General features: G+C 40.6%; 1 long non-coding RNA gene across 1 annotated transcript; it reads left to right on the top strand.

Moving 5' to 3' along the window:
• The first annotated feature begins 18285 nt into the window (after positions 1 to 18285).
• On the top strand, positions 18286 to 19626 carry LOC136675379 (uncharacterized). The gene is made up of 3 exons (XR_010796180.1): positions 18286 to 18477; positions 18607 to 18684; positions 19309 to 19626. It is a non-coding gene; the product is annotated as an uncharacterized lncRNA (long non-coding RNA).
• The last annotated feature ends 1051 nt before the right edge of the window (positions 19627 to 20677 follow it).

Here is a 20677-nt window from a genome sequence, read left to right as displayed (position 1 = left end):
GTTCAGATATTAATATGTGAATCTGGACCCCACCAACACACACACTGTGAAACAAACCACCTAGTCAGTTTCCTGTGTGCTGCATAAGTCAGAAAACATGGTTTAGAATTAGTTTAGAATTGTATGCCCCCCGTCTGAGTCTGTCTACCCACAGAACTGGACCCACGTTTATGTGAGCGTGCAAAGATGATGTTAAACATAGCAAAACAGACTCCAGAGAAATAATAGCGCTAAATAAAAAAGGGAAAATGAGAAAGGAGAAGAAAGAGAACCAAGTGAAAATAGCTAAATCCCATAGATTCTGCTCCTTGCTCCTCTCCGCTGTGTGCCTAGCTTGGGGTGAACAGTGAGCGACTTGTTTATCTCATTATCATATAATGGAACAGGTGCTAAAAGCAGGCGTTTTGAACAGTGCTGTTTAGACAGGGCGAAAACAATGCTGTGGGGCTTGTGGGGTTTTAACCAAAGCAAGTCACAGATGTTTCATTAAGAACCAGAACTGTGTTCCAGTATGGAGAAGGAGGTGTCAATGTCCCTGGTGATCCCAGAGAAAACACACAATTTAGTTTCTTTAAAATGTATTGTTCTTGACTGAGAATCATTGTTGTAAATAAGATATGTCAGGTTTAATGGTTTTTGAAAAGTTCAACATCCCTCTGCAGTTGTTTTAAATGTATTTAGACTAATATTAATTATTTTAGTTCTGTCACATTTATTTTTACTTTTTGGAGTAAACCTTAGAGACCATGAAATCAAATGGGGCATATTACACTCCCCTGAGGAACTCCACTAACTTTATTACACCTGCTGTTTGTATGTGACCTGCTGAAATGTAGATTCGATTAGTCAGGCTTAAACCTAATTCAGTTAATGCTCTTGTGATGTTCAATTAGAATCAAAACCGTGAGAGGCGTAACTTCAGTTGAGTCCATCATCAGCCAGAGAATTGCATGAAAAAATCTGTTGACCAAATAAATGAGGTCCACCAGAGCTTTCAGCAAAAGTTAAACAAACCTGAAAAACAGCTGTTCAAACCTAGAGCTGGGAACTGACAATTAAACCCAACAAACCCCACAAACGTCAGGATTTCTGTAAATAATCCAGTAAATAATCCCTGTATTGATAACAGCTGGCACCACGAGGAGATGATGTCCTTTTCACTGTTGAAAATAGTTTGAGAAAAATAATAACTGCACAAAAACAGCTTCACTATATAAAAGGCGGCATGATGAAAATACATATTTCTTTTTATACCCCCTGGTAATTCATTATAAGTTATTCTTAAATAAAAGGTCCTGAATTCCGTAAAAGTGGCTTACATGTTTACACATCCATTCAGACACTTACAAGACTAAACCCCGAGTTACATGGGACAAGGCTGTTTTGTTTTCATTAGTTTTGGGGGATTTCGTTATTAAAATGAGATTAAACCCAGGATTATTCACCGGTTTCTAGATGTTTTTAGAGAAATGGCGTACTTTCATTTTACTTATTTACTGAATGGTTTGAATGAATAAAGCACTTTCTCTAAATAAACGTTAAATTCTCCAGAAACTGTCAATAATAACCCAGAGGATAGAAAAATCAAGAAGGAGATCTCTTTAATATCTCATTATATTCTCTTAGACAACAATGAGGTCCGTTTGAAAGACAAAGGAAACTGTAGCATACTTATCCCACTGCTCAAATGTGTCTCAGGAGATAAAGACCTCAGTAATCTCATACATCTCCTGTATAGTGTTCAGATTTGCCAGATGAATTCAACCTTACTCTCTCATTTATCTCCTTTATATTTTGCCATGTCTTATGTCTCCTTTTGTCTCATTTGTTTTCTCCAAAGAAATTTTGAGAGAATCACCATGCCATTGCAGCGCAGCCTATGCGCTGAGCCATTGCAGAGCAGCCTATGAGCATTAACCTGTTCCTCTGGGAAGGCACCATTGGAACAGAGTTAAAAGAAACTCAGCCCAGACTGAGCAGAACAATGAGGACACTTTTTGTTTCTCTGAAAGGGCTTTGTCTTCATATGTCTTTTTATCAAAGGACTCAGGGACGAGGTGTACCTCTCAAGCCTGTCCTCAGGTTTTGTCTTTGGCTGTTGGCTCGTCTGAGATGGGAGGTGAGAACAGACAGCTGGAATTAATCGGACGGCCAAGGGGCGTGTAATTCGGGTGTGCCATATTGATCGGCTGGTTAAGTATGCGAAACATTTGTTGCACTTTGAGCAGAAGCACATCTGGGAGAATGGGCAATGGCTCTTTGATTAATAGAAACCTCCACAGCAGAGTCAGCACCATCCACATCCAAACTCCTCCTGACATCTTTACACCAACTTCCAGACCAACACAGACCAGCCAAAGCATTCATATTGCATCCTCGTTTCTACACTCACTCTTGCTCCTTCACTGCATACTTAGCCCCCTTTCTGCCTCTTATTTAATAGTCTGGACACCCACAAGATTCACACAAAGCAGGAATGATTTGGATGGTGGATCATTTTCAGCACTTCAGTGACACCAATGTGGAGGTGGTGTGTTAACGTGTATTGTCCTGGTACGAATGATTTTTTAAATACCACAGTGTAACTGCGGGACTGAGAACAGTCCACCAAACAAAAATATCCAGTGTCCTGTGTCCACTGAGGAAAGACTACAGGATGACCAACACAAAGAGAAGATGTAGATTAGCTTAGACAGGTATGATATACACTCAACATGTAAGTTGAAGGTGTGGTAGAAGAGCTGAGCTTCCATCAGATTAACAAATAAGTTATTTCACTTATTTTTTTCCCTTTTTGCTCCAGGATTTTAGCAGCTGTTTTTTGAGTTCTTTGAGCAAATAACAAAATTTAAACCAAGATTCATATAAAATTTATTATTTAAAAAAGGAATTTTAGAAATAGCAAAATCACCTGCATAAGTATATATTTTTAAATATAAATAAAAACAATATAAATAATAAATAATTAAAAAAATTATAAATAATAAAACTCTTTAAATTTTAATCAATCAATCAATCAATCAAATTTTATTTATATAGCGCTTTTCACAACAAAAAGTCGTCACAAAGCAGCTTTACAGAGATCCGGGTCCAAGCCTCCTATGAGCAAGCCAGGGGCAACAGTGGCAAGGAAAAACTCCCTCAGCACACGAGGAAGAAACCTTGGAAGGAACCACTCATACGCGGAACCCATCCTCCTTGGGTCGACACCGGAGACACAACAGAGAACAGAAGTAAAAGTGAAATGACCGATGAAGGGGTTATAGTAATATAAATGTAGTATATTAGTGATGATGGAGAAGCAGAAATGAAAATGGTGAGGATGATGATATTAGTGATGTATGAGTCTGATGAAGGAGGAGGTGATCAGGGATTCAGTGTGAGTTAAAATTAGGTGCAGAGTTAATCTGAGATAAAACAGCATGGCCAAGCATGATAGTGTAGATGAGACAAGGCCAGGATCTTGTACAGGACACTTTGTACAGGAATTTTAAGAGTGCCATGAGGCAGAACTCCACCTCTAAGCTACTGTGATGATGTAGGAACATTTGTGAACATGTGGCCTGTTCATGAGTCTCTTCTGTCTGTGTTTCCTGTGATATACGTGAGAAATGTGAGCTGTAAGTAAGATATATGTGAGATATTGGTCTGGAGGAGATCTGAGGGGTGTGTTGATCTCCTCGGGGAGCAGCTCTGTGCCGAATGTGTTCACAGATCTGTGGAGGATTTTCTGTTTTATTTCTGCTTTTTCCTGAGGTTTATCTCCTCTCCCTCGTCCTCTGGTTCCCTGTGACGTTCTGCAGATGGAACCTCAGCTCAACTCCAGGAGAAAACATCGATTTTCCACTCGAGGATGAGGAGGATGATTTTAAATTCCCTTTGTGTGATTTAAATGTTCCGGGCAGAGGAGCCGCATTGATATGAGATCGATTTTCAGAAAGGAACCTGCACGCACAGCTGTCAGGCTCAATCCAAACACAAACACGGCCCAAAATATCACTTTATTTTTGCATTCCAATCACATTTTTGTGCTGTTTTAAACACAATTTCAAATTTCAGTCTTTTAAACAGTGATAGGATAAACAGTGCATCCACAATGCAGGATTCAACATAAACACAATAAAACGGTAATTTTGAAGTATTGTTCAAGCTTTAAATGTTGAAAATATATAAATAAACAGGTCAATCTCTTTCAGAGATTCTGTACAAAACCTTATTTTAAACATGACCCTGCCTCCCAACTCCCCAATCTGGGGGAACCCCTCTATGGAGCATAAAGTGTTTCATTCAAGGACGACAGAACTGGCACTTGCACTAAAACATTTTTAATATCTTTCTGTCTTCTACTGACTTTGGCAGACTGATCACTTCTTGAGGCTCTTGTTTATTCTGTGCAGTTTCATGACACCATAAATACTCGGACAGCAGTTGTAATATAGATCAGATGTGTATGAGAACTTCCCTCTTATTGGAAATGTAGTGATAGAGTTACTGTGTTTTCTAAATGAATTTAAATATGAACCAGGACTCTGCTGCTGTTTCTATTCAGATGACACACAGAGTTTGGTTTATTCCGGAGTCCTTCATCTTCTCATGAAAGTCGTGTCTAGTAATTCATGCTCTTTTGGTTTCGCTGGCGTCCAGCTGAGCGTCTGGACTTTCTCAAAATACAACACAGGATAAAAATTCAAAATAAAGCAATAAAGGAGACTGTCCACACTTTCACATCAGACTTCATCTGGTTTTATTGTATTTCTCCCCACATTTCTTTCTTTATTTTACTGTTATATTTGAGGTCATTCTGTTTTTCAAGAAGAATTTAAAACCAAAGAGTGAAAAAATGCCAGACTGGCAAAAAATACACATTAATTCTTTTGTTCATTCATTTGTTCATTAATTCATTCATTCGTTAATTTATCTGTAAGCATTTTATCCTGATCAGGATTGCTGTGGGTCTGGATTCCATCTGAAATCATTGGGCTCTGAAACTGGAAAGGGCATCACACACTCACACCTGTGGACAGTTTCACACACTCACCCAGTCACACACACTTACACCTGTGGACAGTTTCACACACTCACCCAGTCACTCAACTCACACACACAAACACAGAAACACACACACACACACACAGATGTCGTCTATAGTGCAGATTCGGCAGTGCTGAGGCCGAAGTAGCAACGACATGGTCTCTCTTTTATTGCTCAGTGGAGCATCGCAATGATTTTAAAGCTGTAATTTTAAGGTAAAAAATTAATAAATTAATTAATTTTAAAAAGTAAAAATATAAGCTCAGTTTTGACTGAGATATCCATTTTTTACACAATCCTCCAGATTTCACCCTCTCTGCTCCTGCACTCAGCTTTGTGCTGAAATATTCACCCAGTAACAAACACCCCCAGGGCTGCAGGGAAATGTGGAGGAGGAGCATCCCAAGAGTTTCGGCCACTCTGCTGACGCGACCTTCCACACAATTCACCCAAACACCTCGGACATGTCCGCAGTTACAGTAGCGGAAACATTTCTGTCGTTACACATCGCATCGGAAACAAGGGAGAACATCTCAGTAAAGCTCTGACCAACAGCCCTGAGGTAAAACAGGCTTAAATATCCAGACACCATGAATAAAACATTCCTGAAATAATCCCCACATCCTGCAGGAGGAGGAACAGGACACAGAGTCTCAGTCCAACAGAACCAGCTCTTTAAGCTCCTTCAGTCCTGAGTGCGAGAGCTGGAATATCCAGCGACTGTCAGAACCTTCGGGAGATACAAGGTAATGTACCTGACAGCAGCTGTGTTACACTGGATCTAACCTCTATTCTCAAATCAATACAGACACTTTCACTTCCAGCATCTCTTCTGGAATTAAGGAACATACTCAGAAATATACAACACCATCAGTAGAGCACTGAAATACACTGTGGGACAGAGGAGTCTATGCAACATACCCAGGTAGCAAAGAATATCTCAAAATGTGGCATATCTGCAGTTCTCTTATGGTCCACGTTTGGCCTGGAATGATGGCTTTAATTCAGGGCTCCACTACACTAACACTACTTAATATTTTTTAATTTCAATTTACAGCTTCAAAATCATTGTGATGCTTTAATGACCTGTAATAGGGAGAACAGAGCTTCTTCAATTGCTACTCCAGGCTCAGCACTACAGACACTGCACTATGTAACTTGTGGAGAAGGATAGGAACCCATACCCCTCCCTTACACTCCTCATTGATTTCAAAATGCATCTACTATCTGGTTACATAGAAATGCACATCATTCATTGGTTGCGTCCACCAGAACGTATATAAAGCGATAGACATCTATGGAAGCCTCTAGAGCTGTTTCCATCATGCGAATGGTATTTCATCAACATTTAAAGGGAATTGCACTAAAAAAATAGTCTAATGTGTTTAGGAAGCTCCAGTGTCAGTAAACAAGTACAAAGTGGCTTGTCAGACATGCTGGGCTTCCTCTGTCTCTGCTCTGAGTCTCTGAGTGTTGTATTATGTGCTGCAGCTGCATGTAGCATTGCCTCAAGTAACATTGGAATGCAATGCTGGGGCCTCAGCTAACGTCAGGGTAACATTCCATCAGAGACATGGGCTTTAGGAGCCCACACCCGAGTACCCCCTGATATCACCAGTGTCTCTGACACTTCCGTGCATGCACAGCCAAGAATTACTGGCAACCTCTGGTAATGAGACACTGAGCTCCGAGCTCTATACTGCTCTCTGGAGACACACACACACACACACAACCACACCTCATGTAAACAACACAACAAATTCTTACACACCACTGAATAAGCAATAAACAACAATCAAAGCCCCTTCCTGGGATGACTGCCCAGTAAACATTTAGCCATTGATTCAACAATGCAACAACGTACCTGACTGCCATCTAATCAACCTTTTCTTAAGATTGAAAATGAAAGTTGAAATGACAACTAACAGAGTTGTTTTAAAGACTTCTTTTGGATGTCCTTTGACATTATTAACTAGTCCCCAATTAACTGACTTGTTTTGGAGGTCTATTGATGTCCTTGACAGACTATTTTTAGACCTATTTTGAATGTCCAGGGACATTCCATGTTTACTGGGCAGGCTCTGAGCAAATGAGCATGGCCCCACCCTTAATTCATCACTGACTTGTGAGGACCTCGATGACACATCTGTGAGATGTGCATTTTGTTTCAATATGTGTAGAGTAGCTGAGATGAATGAATAAACGAACGATCAACTGAATGAGTGACTGACTGAATGTACGCATTAATGATCGACAGACTGAGTGAATGAATGAATGAATGAATGAATGCTTGAATGAATGAACCCCAGTCCATCACAGACTATGGTTAATTCAGTACCTAATTCAGTACTGAATACGTTTCACCAAAAATATAACTATAAACTACATCAAAACACATTTCACACTGATGCCAGGGCTGAGAACATACTAGCGTACCGACGTGGCTGCGAAAAAAAAAAGAAGTTTGCAAGCTTTCACTCTCAACCACACCAACAATAGACCTACTAGCCAATAAGCCAATCAGAAATAGTGTATGGGTGGGCCTTGGATCTTGGCCAAACAGACTGAAGCCTAATTTATACTTCTGTGTCTAACCTACGCCACAGCCTACGTGTAGCCGAGGACGCTACGCCGTAGCCTAGCTTCGTATTCCCAACTAAACTGCTCAGTTCTCTTATGATTACAGTTTATTGATCATTTTTAACTGAAAAATCCAACTTTCCACAATAAAAACCCTCATTTCTTCCCTCAGAGTGTGTTTGGATGTAGCTGTGGAGGGTGGTAGTTTCTCTGCTGAATCTGTGCTACATTATTAAAGTGAGATTTAAGAGATTTAAGAGTAATGCTCCAGGGAGAGGGGTTCTGCTGTTCTGAGACAGATTTTCTGTGCTTTCCTCGACTTTGATAACCCGCTATTTTTTCCAAATTATTAAAAAAATAAAAGTTCTGACCTGTAGTGGCACCCTTCGCCTCCCTGAGATTTTTGAATGAGATTTCACAGACCCTCAGCCACAACGCAGTGAATGTTTTACCTCAGTGCAGCTCTTCACCTCAGTGCAGCTTTTGATACAATTGACCATACTATTCCACTAGACTAAAGAACATGGTTAGAATCACAGGAACAGCCCTATGGTGGCTTAAGTCTTCACTTACAGATCGTTACCAGTTTAAAAAATCTTCATTTTAGGGCCTTTATATATGCTGCCACTGGGCAGAGTTATTAGCAGGCATGGCATTACCTTCCACACTTACGCTGGAGCTACACAGTTATAAATATAAGCCAAACCACACCACAAACGAACACTAAAGAAAATGTAGGTGTATAAAATATGTGAAGCATTGGATGTCACACAACTTCCTTCTATTAAATAGTGACAAAACAGAGGTTCTTCTTGTAGTTCCAAAACCTGCTATAACTAAGGTATCAAAATTAATACTTAATGTTGCTGATTTCCCTGTTCTTTGTAGTTCATCAGCTAAAACTTTGTAAAATCTCAAGTTAAAAAATGCCAGAAAATTTAATCATATCAGCCCAGTCTTATCAGCACTTCACTGGCTTCGAGTTAAATTCCGTACTGATTACAAAATTCTTTTATAAAGCCTTGCATGGTCTTGCCCCTGAATTCCTGCGCGACCTCATCTCCCACTATGAACCTCAGAGGCGCTGGCCTCTTACATGTTCCCAGAATTCACAAGACTTCAGCGGGGGAAAAGCTTTCTCCTTCAAAGCCCCTCTAACCCTAATCTTCCAGTTAGTGTTCAGGATGCAGATACAGTCACTATTTTCAAATCTAGGTCTATCAAATCCCATTGGTCAGTTTAGCTTTTGGCAACTAACCTCTTTCTCTAGATTAAGATTGTTGTTTCAGGAACTCATGGGAATGTGGATAATGGTAAACTTCGATGTTGTGCTCTGCGATGTTGTGCTCACAGCCACTCTGGTTTGAGCATGGTGGAGGGGATGGATGTCATTGTCTGAGGATGCACGAATGTTTGTGTTTCTTATGGTCAGTTTGTTACAGATAGATATGCTGGAGTCACTGCACTAATGAAATTATTCACATACACTTTTCTACTGCACTCAATTTCTTCTCTTTACAGTTTTCTGAGAAAATGACATCCCCCTGATGGAAGATTGTCTGCTGGGTTCTCATGCATTCCACACCAGACCAGCTCAACCTCTACTGCTGCCAGCTTGGACTACTATTTGATTGATTGATTGATATTAATGTTCTAGTTCAAAATAACACCAATTAATTTGGAATTTATTTCCTGTTTTCTCCTCTCACTGTCCACTTTCTCAGCTCCACAGCCCACACTAGTGACTCTGTAGTCTACAGTTACATACCATAGTCCTTCTGTTGCTCTGCGTGCTTTGTTTGCCCCATTTCACCCTTGTTTTTAATGATCAGGACCCTGTGGGCAGCGTGTAGTGGCCAGCGTTCTGTGGGCGGGGTCCTGTGGATGGCATCCTGTGGGCAGTGTTCAGCAGGGAGGATCCTATGGTTGATGTCCTGTGGACAGCATCCTGTGGGTGGGGTCTTGCAGGTGGATGGATTCCTGTGGGCAGTGTTTTTTGGGAAGGGTCCTGTGGATGGCCTCTTGTGGGAAGTGTCCTGTGAATAAAATCCTATGGGTGGGTTCCTGTGGGTGGAGTCATGTGAGCCATGAAAACCTATAGGTCTGGACACACCCACAGCAATATTCCAATGGAGTTTGACCAAGTGTGGGACATGCAGAAGGACGAGGGACAGAAATATCCCACCAACTATCGCTCTGCTGACCGTAGACCTTAAAGCCCCGGAGCCTCACATTAAGGTGGAGCTCGTTAAGGCATAGCTCGTTCATTGTGTTGTAATAGCTTCTAAATTACAGCGAGACTCTGGTGTAATGTGCCCTTTGGCTCTCAGAGAATGATCTAAACACTCGGACAACAACAGAGGACGAGACAATCAGTGCTAAATTTACACACTCAGCACAACACACATCAAAGCAGTACACACTCAGTCGCCAGACTACATTAATACGCTGGAGTGTTCATCAATGCTGATTTATTTCATATGAAATTAAAAATAAATATGTCACTGGAAGAAATCCATAGGAGTAAATTTTGTTGTTTAAAAACTTAAAGTAGTTGTTTTAAATTTATTATTTGAGTTTATTTAGTTATTCCAGGATGTTGCTGTGGTGTTCCTTCATTCATTCGTTGTATTTAACCGCTTGTCCAGTTCAGGGTTGCAGTGGGTCTGGAGCCTATCAGGAATCACTGGGCGCAAGGCATGAACACACCTTGGTGGGGGGGCGCCAGTCCTTCAGTGAAAGTGTGACACACACACATTTACTCACACCTACGGACATTTTTGAGTCTCCAATCCACATATCAATGTGTGTTTTTGGAGAAAACCGGAGCACCTGGAGGAAACCCATGCAGACATGGGGAGAACACACCTCTACAATTCCTCACAGTCACCTGGAGTGGGACTTGAACCCACAGCTGTGTTGTTAGGTGGATTCTACCCTGACTGTTGTTGCTATGGTAACTCTGGTGAATTCTTACATGTTGCTAGGCTGTTGCTATGGTAAAGTTGTTACCAGATTGTTGGTATGGTTTCTTAAATGGTTGTCAGGATATTGCTATGGTGTGGCAGGTGGCGGCAGATGTGTTGCTAAGATTTGGCTAGGGTGCTGCTATGGTAACCAAAGAAGCTGCTTATTTTATTTAATCTTATTTAATAGCTGCTTTATATTGGTGCTCTATATTATTTGGTTTTATCTATATTTTGTCACTTTAGCTGAATTGTTGTAAGAAACCATTTCTGAAAGGTATGACTCCAAACCAAAATATAAATTGCATAATTGAGTAAAGTTAATTAATGCTGTTGATTATCATTCATCTTTAACGACATTCAGGTTTCTTTCAGCCTCTTCTCTATTCCCTGTTAAAGAGCCTCAGATCTGTGCGATGGAGGGAAGGAGCCGAGTTTTTATTAAAGCGTATGTCACCTGCTCTGAGCTCCTGCTGGGGCCATATGGGCCCCACACTGAGTCTCATTATTCCCAGAGAGTCAATTACAGCCCAGGCCAAAGACAAACGTCCATCCCGCCGCGTGTCCCTGCACTTTCATAATCCTCCTTCACTCACGGAAATGAGTGTCTCCCTGGGACATGGAGCCAGTCGGATTAAATCCGTCATTCTGTAAAACAGAGCCAAAAGAAATTAATCAGATTCAACATGAGTCTTGAGACAGGTCTCAGAGTCACACTTGTTAATTAATTAAAAATTAATTAATTAAAATTAATGCTGTAATTGTCTGTGAATTATCTCCAACCCTTAGCTCTGAGGAAAGCGTACAGCGCTCTGCAGTGAGAGATATGAAAGATAGTGACTGGAGTTAAGACAGTGGTGTTATATATTTTTCAGCATGTTTAAAGGCCTTCTCAAACTGGCGAATCAGCTCCAGCTGAAATAAAGTGGTCAGCAGCCTGTCACTGAGCTGTCTGTCAAACTTACGGATAATCAATCAACCTGGCAACCCAGTCGCTAAGGAGTAGAGGGACCCAGGGGAGGAGGATCTACACCAATAGACAGTTCTGACCCCCAGTGGCTCCAAATTATATATATCAAAAAAATGATTATCAAGTAATCTGCATTGTCAAAATCTAATTACAAATACTAACAATATTAATACAAATTCTACAACATTTAAACAAAAGATGTCCTTTTATCATGAACGGACCAATAAACATCCTTGAAAATTCCTGCATTATGCATCATTAAATTAATATACATAAGAATAAATAAGGGTTTGGCCTTCTCCCTAGTGTGTTGAGTCAATTGAACAGAATCAGAGGTTAGTGTTCTCCTCCGAGTGTGTTGAGCTGATGAATAGAATCAGTGTTAGTGTTTTTTCCAAGTGTGTTATGCAGATGAACAAAATCAGAGGTTCATCTTTTCCTCTGAGTGTGTTGTGCCAATTGAACAGAATCAGGGCGTAGTGTTCTCCTCCCAGCGTGTTGAGCCATTTGAACTGAATTAGCATTTAGCATTCTCCTGAATGCTGATTGAGCTGATTTTGTTATTTGCCATTTCACAGAATTTTTTTTTGTTTGCTATGATACCACATAAGCAGTAGGAGCAAAAAGAGAAATTGTTTATTTACTATTTGTATACAAATGTAAACACTAATTAAAAGCCAGATATAGTGTACTTTTCTTTACACATATCTTTTTTATATATTATGAAATTAAAATTTCTTCTAAAGTCTGGAGAGTGATGTACACAGAGCTGCTGTAATCCTCTGTTACCCTCATCTCATCATGAGGCTGGAGTAGAGTTAGTCTAAAAACATATTATTTATCAACTCAGCGGAGCAGCCGAAGTTTATAATCAGCTCAGAGTGACATGTTATCAATCTGATTTTAGCTTCCAGCTAATTGTGCTATAATTTAATCACAAATGTCAATACACTGCTTCTGTGAATATTTACCTTAATTAATATTTCAGCAGTTTTTCCTTTGCAACATCAGCTCCAGAACCATTCACCTCACATTCAGGAAAAGTATACAGACACCTCCCCTTCTCACCTCAGTCAACATGTCAGAACACTGCTGTGAGGATTTGATGGCATGTGGACTCATAAACATTAGTAAAGTCAGGAGCTGGAGGCTTTATACCCCTCTGGCAGACTGTTAGCTTTGAGCATGCTGGGATTAGGCTCATGTGCAGCTGCACAGGAGTGCATCCTATTTTCCTCATGAACTCTCTCCATTTCTCTGTAAATATTCTTTATTTCTCTCTCTCTCTCTCTCTCTCTCTCTCTCTCTCTCTGTGTGTGTCTGTCTGTCTGTCTCCCCCTCTCTCTGGAGTGTTCAGAAATGTTTGGATGGTGGGTTACACCTCTAAAATCGCTGCCAATTACAGAGTAAACACACAGCTCTGAGAGCAGCTGTTCAAACGAAGAGAGGAAGTAGGAATGCTGCCCGGATCTGACCGAACACCTCGGGATATTTCCAGCCTCGTGCTGTGAAATGGTCTGAATTCCACATGGATGCATTTCTCTTTTGTTCTCCGGGTTTGGTTCCAACAAACTTCTCAAAAACGAAACACCTCACAGCAGTGGATATATGTATATAAGCAGATGTAAACAAAACCAAATGATTCTGTATGGCAGTCAGGGGCATGTCTATAGGTGGGCTAGAATCTGTCCGGCCAATAAAACAAAACTAATTAAATGAATTATGCTGTCATTGTCTTTCCACTCCATTGTCCTCCTCCCTGGATTTGTGAGAATGTTGAATGTTATGTGAAATGTTTTACCTTTATCTGTTCTTTGTTTCATTTCTGCTCTTTGTTTACACATTTTGTTTATACCCCACTCTTTGCTCTTTATTCGTGACTATTTTGCACTGCCTTTTCTTTGGGCTGCACTTTGTTTACACACTGCTCTTTGTTTGTTGACCAGAGGAGGATCGGTTCCCCTTTCTTCTTCTTGCTTGGAGGGGATTTTTCTGTCGCTGCTGCCTCAGTGGCGCCAACTTGGGGCTTGGGGGAGTGGTGAGACAACACCAGTATAAAAAGTGCACTGTAAATAAAACAGAATTAACACAGAAGTTGTTAGAAAGGATACAGCTGTATGTTTGAAGAGTAAAAAAATGTGCAGGTACAGTGAAGAGCTTATGAAGGTGAAATAAATGTTTTGCTGGTTTTTCTTTCAACACAGATGCTAACGAACCCTGTCTGCCTGCATTCAGAAGAAGCGTTAGTGATTGTGAGTGAACACTCTACACATCGTCTCATATTTCCCATTTTTCTCCAGGTTTGTTGGCGAAGAAGTGGACTTTCCAGAGCAAGAGTGAGAGGATGGTGCAGTGTACCATATGTGAAGTGACAGGTTGAGGGGAGGATGCAGGGATGAATAATGGATGAGAGAGGGATAAAGAAGGAGGGGAGGGGGTGAGACAGTTGAGGGCTTTGTCAGAAAGCGTGAGTGGAGACGACAGGTCTGGACTCTGACCTGTTCCTGTGACTCTTCAGCCTCTAATCGGAAAGAACAGCTCTCCCTTCTCTCCTCTGACCAGGTCAATAATTCATATGCCCTGACTTTACAGCGGAACAAAATAAATCTCAGAGTACCGACGACAACACAGCTTCTCTGCGCTATTAAAATAATCACAAATTACAGTGTCACTTGAAAACCATGTTACAAATATCACAACTACGGCATCACAGAACCACATTACAATAATCTCAAATTACAGCATCTCTCCAACACATTACAATAATCACAAAATACAGCGTCACTCCAGCACCATGTGACAATAATAACAAACTAGAGCATCACTCCAGCACCACAATACAATAATAATACACTAGTGTCACTCCAGCACCACATTACAATAATCACAATTTACAATGTCACTTCAGCACCATATGACAATAACAACAAACTACAGTATCACTCCAGCAGCACATTACAATAATCACAAACTACAGTGTCACTCCAGCACCACATTACTGTAATCACAAACTACAGTGTCACTCCAGCATCACATTACTGTAATCACAAAGTGAAAATAAAATAATTATAAACTACAGTGTCACTCCACTGAAGTGACGTGAAGATATGTGGTTTTATTCTGACAGCTTAGTTTCATATTTCTGATCTTTCTTTTAAAATTGCTTTTTAAATGATTGGATGAGTGAATGGGTGTGTGTATGAAACTGTGTAAAGGTGTGAGTGACTGGGTGAGTGTATGAATGACCAGTCTGGGATCACTTTACTGGCCTTTGGTTACAGTGAACATATATAAATAAAGCCTGACCTTTGCTGGTTTTAAGAGTTTAACTGAGCTCCAATGGTCATGGAGGGGTGTATGTGTGTTTGTGTGTATGTGTTTTAGTGTGTGTGTGTGTGTGTGTGTGTGTGTGTGTGTGTGTGTGTGTGTGTGTGTGTGAATGTCACCTCTGCTGTCTGGCCATCTCAGGTGTGTTCAGGTGTGTGAGTTTGTGACGGGTCTCAGGAGGTGTGTGTGTGTGTCTGTGTGTGTATTGCCACTAAGGGCTGGTGCTGCCACAACGGCACTCAGCTGAAACCGAAGCTCCGGCAAACTGAAAGAACAATAAATATATAAATAAATAAAATAATAAAATAATAATACACACAGCTCAGAGGGATACTGCCCCAAGATCAAAGACTTCTCTCAGCTCAGTTCTCAGCCAATCAGCTTCAGAGGCAATTAGATGACAGTTAACTATGTTTTAAAAGTGATATTTGTGGTTTTATTCCAATATGCTTTATATAATTAATAATTAATTATAAAATTTAGAGAATTTGCTGCTCTCCTCTCTGTTTATGCCGGAAAAAGTTCCAGTGTTTGTACGCAGCGCTGGCTCCATAAAGGGAATACAAACCATATGACTTGGTCAGGTTGGACAGGCTCAGGTTTCTCTCTCTCTCTAGTCCAGATGAACTACTGAACTAAGCCCCTGAAAGAAACAGGAGACACTACTGAGAACTAAAGAGAGAAACAGTGAGAGAGACAGAGAGACAATAAAAGATATTAGGAAAAAATAATGGACTGTAAAATGGTCAGTGAGAAAGAGTGAGAGACCGTAAAGGCTTCTATTTTCCAAACAGTGAGAGACAGTGGAAAATATTGAGTGGGTGGGAGATGGTGGGAGAGTGTGAGAGACATTGGGGTGAATGTGGGGTCTAGTGGGAGAGAGAAGGAGACCATGAGAGACAGTTGGAGAGAGGGGGAGACAGTGAGAGACAGTGGAATTGAAAGTGGGATCTAGTGTGAGAGTGAGGGAGACCATGAGAGACAGTGGCAGATCGAGGCAGACTAAGAGACTGTAAAAGCAAGTGAGACACTGGGAGAGAGAGGGAGACATTGCAAGACAATGGGAGATAGTCAGAGACAGTGGGAGAGAGAGGGAGCGACAGTAAAACAGAGAGGGAAACAGTGTGAGATGTGTGCGAGCTGTGATGTCATGCAGGCTGTGGATGATATCAGAGGTCAATTCTGGACTCATTAAAGTTGCGCTCCCTAAGGACTCACGCTGGCTCCAGGTCTGACAGGTCATTACTGGACATCACACAGAGAGATGGATGGCAAGTTTGTCTCTCGTTCCCTCGTCCCTTGACGGGTCCTTCTGCTTTCAGAGAGACGTGAGGGCAGCTTGGGTCTCGGGCTGAGTTTAAAGCCTGTCCACTGTCCAACAGGGGACACAGTGTTGGAAGGGTAGCATCAAAGATGTGGAGAAGAATCCTGAACCAGGTCCAGCTTTAGGAAACGGGCACTGCTCCTCACACAGGGGTCATTTCTCAGACTGGATCTTCAGTATCACAGTTTGTTCACACACACTGCCACACAGCTGGTTGGGAGTCCAGGGGTCGGGGGGTCAGTCCTCTGCTTAGGTTACTGTGTGGTATTTGATGTGTTGTCAGTGGCATCTTGTGAAAGCTATTGTAGGTGGCACTGTTTGTGCCAGTGTCAGTTTCAGCAACCGTCCCACTGCAATTTAACACACACTGCAGGACTCCAGTGTAGAGGATGATTTTTAATCCTGCTCCCGACAGAGTTCATCCCGCACCCGCCCGCTCCCGCAAAATTCAGCAACAACTTTCGGCTCCTCCCACCCTTGCAGTCCTGCGCAATTTCATGCAAAAAATAATCTTCTTCTCAAATAATATAGTAAAACTCCTCTAAAGAGGGATTTGTGTGAAAAAAAAAAGTTTTCTCTTATGTTGATTATGCATGGTAATTATCACATGATTGTTACTTTTTTATACAGTAATAGTGTTTTTAATCATTTGCAGGACTCTTCTACATTTTTATGTTGTCCTGCTCCCACGGTCACTGCACTGGTTAACTGCCCACAGACAATTAAATTTAGTCCCACACGCATGTGCAGACCACTGAGAAATCAGACATTTTTAATTGATTTTACAAACAAATAAGCTAATATTTATAAAAATAATCATAAATTGCTGCTCTAACATGCTCAGATTTAAAGCACATCATATGAATCATGAACTTACAGAGCGGTTCAGGCCCACATTTATATCAGCAACACTAATAATACAATACCAGAACATTTCTGAGTGGCGTATATTGCTGGATCAGACTGTATCTAAAAAAAAACTCTGAGGTTGAGGGTACACTGTACATATTTGACTGGCAGTTCTTGCAGGTGTCTGTGTGTGTGTGTGTGTGTATCTGCTGTAATTCTGTGCCCTGATTGGTCACAAAGGTCTTTACTCCGCCGCTGACTGACTCTATCAGGGCCTAGAGATGAAGCACCTTCGGTGTCTGATTCAAGGATGCTGACTGGCTAATTGTATGTTGCAACGTGTGTATTTTCTTTCTCAGAAGTGTGTTTTGATTGGCTGTGCTTCTGTCATCACCAGATGCACATTGTTGCCCCCTGCAGCCAATAGAAACACAGCCTGACTTCCATTGAAAGGTTAAGATTTTCTTTCTTGCTTTAAAGGAGCAATCTGTAAGATATTTATTGTACTTAGTCATTATGTCCAGGGTGTGTGATCATAGATGAAGGAAGCAGTCAAATCTAAAACACTCTCACAGCATGGCTGAAGCAGTATATTCTCTTTGAGAAGTGCCCAGTCCGCGGAGCTCATATGATCCTGCCCTCTGAGGTCCTGCCTGTGATCCCACCCTCTGTCCAATCATTTTACAGTCCACTGTGTGGCCAGGTCTACAAACAGCCATTACAAACAGTGTCTCGCAGCCATTAAAATGACCAAGCGAACATAGTTAATGTTATATTTTACCAGACCCAAAAAGCCCCACTGCCCTTCTAAAAATCTCCATGACCAGAGATGAGAGGGAATATTAGCCCTGTGTTTGAAAAGTGGAGGCAGTTTACAAGCAGCAACACTACTGAACAGAACAGAGCCAGAGCTGGCTGATTTTCTCCTGAACCGGTAATGATTTCTGAAAAAAATATAGAAGTACAAACACCTATGAATAGATTAAAAGGAGTAAATGCCATAGGTTGTGTGTTTTATATAAAGAAAGTGAGGTGTAGCCAGGTGAAAGAAAGAAAGAAAAAAAAATAAAATAAAAAATAAATAAATAAACGAAACCATACTTAGATAAGACAAATATTGGGAATATATAAATATTTATTTTACTTTTAATTGCTACATCGGCAGGGTTTCAGATGTTGTATTATAACTAATTTGCATTTGCTCATTTCGTTTGGCTCCGCGTGGGTGGTGCCTGGGGTTCAGCAGACAATCGGGAGCTGTTCAGGTGACGTTCAGCCTATCGGTTGGAGGTGTGGCGAAGTGCGTAGTTTTTTCCCGGTTTTTACTTTCTGGACCTCGGTCACGAGAATGAGGGCAGCTTCATGCTAAACAGAAGAAAGAAGAAAAAAACCCCGAGAAAAGTCGGCGTTACACCACGGCACGGAAAAGAGTAGGTGAACTTTCCTATTAGGAGTCAGAAGCCGAGTAATTGAATAACGACAACGCGTTGTATCAGATAAGAGTGCTTGTTAACATTTATCGTTATCGTCCATGCTAATGCTAATTTGTTGTATCATAGGCTAATTACTTACCTTCCAATTTCGGGGCCGCTTCAAGCCGAGGACGGCGGGCGCAGTTTTGAAATACGGACGCAACGGTGAGAAACATGTCTCTTTTTGATGCCCTGGTGCTAAATTTATCTTACGTCTAGTGTGCTATCAAAAGCTGGGGTATTTCTAAAGTCTGTGAATGCACAGAAGTGAGTAATTGTGCAAAGTTTGGAACATGTATATTGTATTTGATATAAAATAATAATGTATAAGAGGAATGGTTTTATTTTCTGTTGCCAATTTAAGAAAAGAAAGGGAATAATAATGATTTGATAATTCATATGATGAGTGTAAAACTATATTCTATTGTACTTGTAACTGCAGAAATTCATTAATTCCAATTGTGAATTTAAGGAATTAAGAGGGTAACTTTTGGTGCAGTCTTCTTCACACTAGTAGGCCTATAGTGTATGAGGAGTAATTAAGCACACTTCTTTGATACCTCTGGAAGCAACTCAAAATGTTAAGTATCTCACTGTGAGTAACATTGAAACATTTCATATGAGTGGAAATCCATATTTTTGAATGTTGTACAACTGAAACTGAAGATTTGAGATCTGATAAGATTTGATATATATGTATGAAGTTGGGTGTAGTATGTAGAAATTAGACATTTAAACTTTTATTGATGCATCTGAGACTAGAAATAATAGATATGACCTTGTTTATAGGTCAGGTTTTTTGAGAGGATGGGAACATTCAAGAATCAGGACGTGATTCCGAATGCATTAGATGGCGAGCCAGGAACATTGAAGAAAAGACACGGACAAGGAGATACCTACGTACCCACTCATACACTCATACATCCTCAAGACACTCAGACGAACATTTAATATCAGGTGCACCTGTAACAAAATTCTCAGGTCTGAGGGATCCCAAACAGACACTTTATTTTATTTTGTGTGTGCACACTTTTGTTTATTGTAGACATTTGGGCTTTTGGTTATTGATTATTCTGTGAAACAGTATTTTTGGTTAATTGAAAAATACAAGAGAGGTTAATCAATATTCATTCTCTTGTCTGATTCTTTATTGCTGCTCAACACACCGGCTCCTAAAGAATTTGGTGTCTTCTGGTTCGAGTCATAGATTGTTACCGGTCCAACTCGTTATCATACTGTAACTTACTATTATATTATTGATAATTGGTTACAGAGGCATAACAACTTTTGAAGGACATAACAACTGTTAGGATATGTGAGGAGTTTGGTGTGTTCTCCCCGTGTCCACATAGGTTTCCTCTGGGTGCTCCGGTTTCCTCCCACAGTCCAAAAAGCACATTGGTTGGTGGATTGGCGACTCAAAATTGTCCCAAATGTAAGTGTGTGAGTGTGTGTGTTGCCCTGTGAAAGACTGGTGCCCCCTCCAGGGTGTATTCATGCCTTGCACCCAATGATTCCAGGCTCTGGACCCACTGTGACCCTGAACTGGATAAGCTGTTACAGATAATGAATGAATGAATAAATGAATAGTGTAAACACCATTGTTTGTTTGTTTTAAAGAAATTGGTGCAGATTCATGTGTGTTTCTCCATAGTGTGTGTGTGTGTGTGTTTCACAAATTAAGGAATAAGAATTGTGTTTGAAACTCCTCGCATAATTCACCTATTTGAGGTTGAGCAGAGAAACCAAGCATGGTAATATAACCGTCCAGATAAGCAGGTAGGTAGGTAGATGTTTTAGTGACATGATGTGCACTTGGTCGTGTGTTTTAAACAGATAAAATAGGAAATATGTGTTTCAAAATGAATTTTTATCATTTAAATTTTATAAATCCTAGCGCTAGCTATAGCTTCGCATAGCTGTTTAAGGTGGAAATAAGTACTCAATAGGAAGCTAGATAACAAAGCAAATAAGACTCAAATAGACTCTTAAGGTGGAACTAAATGCTTGAATACAAAAATTGTGAATAATTAGTTGAATAATACAATTGGTTTGTGTGATTTAAATGGATAAAGTGGAATAACAGTTGCTTCAAAAAGTTTCAAAAGCTAGAGGGCTAGTTTCAGCTCTTATGGTGGAACAGAATTCAACAACCTGG

Source organism: Hoplias malabaricus, chromosome X1 (assembly GCF_029633855.1).
Source record: "Hoplias malabaricus isolate fHopMal1 chromosome X1, fHopMal1.hap1, whole genome shotgun sequence".
NCBI lineage: Eukaryota > Metazoa > Chordata > Actinopteri > Characiformes > Erythrinidae > Hoplias > Hoplias malabaricus.
This window is presented reverse-complemented; position numbering and strand designations above follow the sequence as displayed.